The sequence below is a fragment of the Lactuca sativa genome, chromosome 4 (genome assembly GCF_002870075.4).
Source record: "Lactuca sativa cultivar Salinas chromosome 4, Lsat_Salinas_v11, whole genome shotgun sequence".
Lineage (NCBI taxonomy): Eukaryota > Viridiplantae > Streptophyta > Magnoliopsida > Asterales > Asteraceae > Lactuca > Lactuca sativa.
In genome coordinates this window covers 390,640,965-390,645,799 of record NC_056626.2, presented here as the reverse complement: position 1 = coordinate 390,645,799, position 4,835 = coordinate 390,640,965, and positions in this window count along the sequence as shown.

Below are 4,835 nucleotides of genomic sequence, written 5' to 3'. Positions count from 1 at the left end.
ACCTCCTTGGTACGCTCAGCGTACTCAAGTGCGCCTAAAACTGATCGGGGACCACAACCTACTACGCTGCGCGTTCTGAGACTTACGCCCAACGTAAGTCCCAAACTAACCATTTCTCTATTTTTGGTCCGAACAGGTTAAGTCATGGGCTCATATCACAGATCTAGGCTCTCTACTGCCTCTTAAGTCATAAAGTCGAAACCTTTGAGCCTTTGCATGGCTTAAGTGGTCACCAACCACTTCAAACATATAACATCTTTCCCCATTAAGCTCTGATCTTATACATGACTTAGTCTCAATGTCAAAGATGGGATTTTTATGAACCCACAACACATAATACACTGAAATAAGGCAGATTCTAGCTTATAGAGGCCATTTGCTCATAAAGTCTCCATCTTGGGACCAAAAACCCTAAAAGTTGGTCCATCAAGCACAAAACAAAAATGATAAGAAAAGCTCTGAGCGTTTTACCTCTAAGTGAAACTCCACTCCCTTTAGATCTCAAATCCAAGCTTGTACTCCATATTCTAGCCTCCACAAGGACCTCCTATTCTTCTTCACTATCACACAAGGGCACTCCCTAGCTCAAAACACGCACACACAAACTTTAGAAGGATGAGGATGCTCTCTTAGGGTTTCTCTCTGTGAAATGGTGGCTGAGGAAGAGACCATATCATTCCTTTTATAGTCCTCTAGTCTCATTTAGGGTTTTGCATCTGGACCAGTTACGCCCAACATAACTTTGGTACGTCCAGCGTACTTCATGGAGTCCCTGTTTATTATAATCGAATGAGTACGCGCAGCATACTCTCCAGTACGCCCAACGTACTCCATTGCAACATTTTCAATTTAGGGGCTAATCTTGACAATTTGGAGAATAAGAAGGGTTAACTGGATATACCCAAATTCCCGGATGTTACAAATAAACACTTCTCTCTATCGATATAATTCACAATAAAGTGAATATGAAGCACAAAAAATCAACGAAGGGCAATTATGTCATTTTCCATTATTTCCATTCCATATCATCTAATAAATTTATAAAGCAAACTGAAATATACAAAGTAATGGAAATGAATTCCACTACATTTCCTGCCAAGCAAATGTTAGAAATATCCAATTACTTCAATTCACAATTCTTTTTGACAGATTCCAGTTTCTTCTAAAACATTATGTGAAACAGACACCTCATAATTGTATAAAATTAGGTAGGTGGTCGACAGAGATTAAAAATAGCATATTTATCAGGCTATGTGTTTATATACGTTTGTATACATATATGAGATCACATGTTCAACTCATGGAAACAACCTATTTAAAAGAGTGAATAATTACCTATGTACAAAATGGTCAATGTTCTTATGGTTGTGATATTTGGATGAGTACCTGTCTGCAGAACAACACTTAGTGGCTCACATTTCTCATCTATAAAAGCACAAACAGAGAAATAAGATGTTTTTTTATTGTGATAAAAATGAAAAAATCCACACCATATTTCAGAAAGATGAATAAGAGAACAAAAAAAGTAAAAATTAAGAAGATATGTCTTCATCACCAAATATTCTGCTTGTATAACCAATCAATTAAAGGAAAATTCTAATCGGTGAGCATCAGATGTTTATATACCCACAGAAACGAAATAATAAATTTATAGTTTACCTTATTTCCAAAGTATACATAGCATATTTCATAACAGTTTGGAAGATGATTCCTGCAACAAATAAATGAAAATTAGAATAATAGAAAAGTTAGTGTTCACTAAAATATGCTAACTCACTCTTCAAAGCAATAGAATGGCCAAATCCATTGGAACAAAGAAAAACGCATGAATAAGAGTAGGTATGAGATACCAATCAAGTGGCGGGATTCGTCTTCTTTACAAAAACCTTGAGCAACCTTGCAAAACAAAATTCTTAGTAAAATTTGAGAAAAAAATTACAATATTCAACAAAAATGTAGGGAAGAACAACAAAATATGACCCTAACTATGATTCTTCATCATTAATCATGGATATCTTCAATAATCCTTCATATAAACATGTATCTCACAAGTACGAAAACTGAACGTATAGAAAACTGTATTTTTGAAAATCAGAATCAAAAATCAATTTTATAGAAGAAATCAATTTCAACTAACAAATCCAATTCATAAATAGAGAAGATAAGCAAGAATATCAAAACCATTTATGGGCCGATGATGGTGGTAACTGGTGGGTTAGAAGCTCCAGTTGGTGGTGATTGTTGGGTTGCTGTCGATGGCACAAATCATGAGTATAGTTGGGATGTGGCACTGGGCAGTCGCCTGTGTGAGGGCCGATGATGTCACCGGAGAAAGATGGAGTTCGAAAAAACCAAACTCATGACCCGATTATCCTCCGACGGCGCCATCAAATTCGAAGAGTAAGAAAGAATCGACTATGCTGTTGTCACTGTTCAGCTTCATGGAGGTGAACATGTACCATTCCTACTCACGATCAAACAACTTGTCGCCTCCGGTAAACCGGAAAGCTTCAATACGGAATTTCTAGTCCCGTCGTACAGAGGCTCTTCGTTTCTCGACCCAAAGGGCATAGGTGGGTCCACCGGGAATGTTGTAGTGTCAACAGGGAAGATCACCATAAAACTGAATCCAAAGTTTAAAATGAAATCAATCGCTACAAAACCGACTCATTAACTTGAAATTAGAAACGTAAGGAATTACCTTAAGGATTCAAAAAAACCCTAGAAAGCAGGTGAAATAGGAATATGACTGGATGAGAAAGCAGGTGGGGGGAAGATAAGGAGGAACTTGTGGGGAAGGCATGGGAATGACACGTATCAACTCCATTCTTATCTTCTAAGGGACCAAATTGTCAATACCACAAACTTTAGTGCCAAAAATATGAACCACTAAAAATATGAAAACTCATGGGCCATTTTTGCCAAAAATTTAGAATGTTAACTATTCATAAAGATGATCATCTTTAATATATATATATATATATGTACAAGAATATTTTGTTAGCATTTTATCGTTATAGTCATCATCTGTATCCATTGATACTAACAACAATTATCCTTAAAATAATTAATTTCTTCACGTGATCATAATCCTTTTTCACTTACCTCCATAAAGACACAAAAAAGAAAAAAAAAATTTAAAACACAATTTATAGACCAGCCTCCTTTAACAACCATCAAGTCAACACCTTCAACAACCTCTTAAATTTGGATAAAACCTTTAAACCGTCAAATCAATTCCTTCTTACCATGCACACCCTTTAACCTTGCTTTTTAGTTTCCTGTAAAATTTATCCACAAAAAGAAAAAAAATTTAACTTTCATAGATTAAATTATAAATAAAATTATCGTCCCAAAAGTTTAGGAATATGATACTTTAAAAAATATATAAAAGGGTAAAAATGGAAATGAAAATACCAAGAATCGAAAAGAAAATTGTGAACCCAGCTGAGATTTGCACAACTCTTCAATTGCTTAAACGGGTGACATCTAGTAGACCTGCGTTCACACTGCAAGGCACAAACGTTAACTTTTTTTAGTGTTTTAGAAGGAAAATAAATAAATATATAAAAATTTCAACTATATAAATTTAACAATAATAGAACAACAATTCAACATATTTCTCAAGTAATTCTTCAATAACAGAAGAAAGTAAACTACAATTTTTTTTCTAAACAAAATGAAGAACGGGAGGATAAAGGGATTGATTGATGCATGTTTATCAATGGGATTAAAATGTAAGACCAAAATGTAAACATACAGCTCTTTGGTACAATTCTTGGCCATCTCCATTATTTTAATTTGTGTATAGTTAAATAGTAAGACCAAAATTAAACAAAAAAATAAAATATAAATATAGGGATTTATAAAAGGGAACTGATTTTGTCACTGATACTTTTTATCCATCCACGAAAAATAAATGTATTGACAATAATACCCTTTATTTCAATTTAGAGAGATTTGTTTCCAATGACACATCAGTCCTTCGTCCTTCGTTCTTCTTTCCCAACTTCTTCAGTTTTTTAGGTTGATATAATCTCAAGATCGATTTCTCTAAACCATGAAAAACAATATCATCTCCAAATCAATTTCTATATATATACCCCCATCTTCTTTTCTGTGGAGAACCTTATGTACAGGAATACAAGATACCGAGTTGCTCGAACTTGATAAAAAGGGGATAGTTTTGCCCTCAGATTTATGTGTTTTTGTGTAATCAACTGGCGGAAACCGTTAGTCACTTGTGCTTCAGGTATTCTTTCTCGACATAGATCTGGTATTGGTTTTGTTTATAGGGCAAGCCATTGTTGAAGCCTCTCTATTCCATGGCAGATTTTTCGGTTTTGTTGTGCATGTCTCCAAATAGAGGCTGAAAAGTTGATTATTGGGTTCTTTGTGTTATGCAATAATCTAATAATCTGGTATATATGCAATTGTTCCCTTTAATTTATTATACAAAAGCAAATCTTCCATTCAAATTGGAAATCACTGGTCTCTCCATAATCATCATGGGTTTAAAGAAGAAGAGGAGACAACATCCGCCTGGGATCTGTCGAAGATAGTGCTTCAAGAGGACGACCAACAAGTTGAGTAGATGAGGAAGGAGTCGATAGACGATAGCCGAAGAGTTTCGTCAAAAAGAATCGGAGATTACTTGATTACCATTTGTTCATTTGTTGGGTGAAGATTACAGTTCCGGAGAATAAAGTGCCGGAGAAGGAACAGGCGAACAACGTAGGGGTATTTTTCTTTAGTGTGTAACTGTTTTGCTACAAATCAGCTCATGTCATTGACTAACTAATTTATAATCTAAATATTAATGAGGGGCACATTTG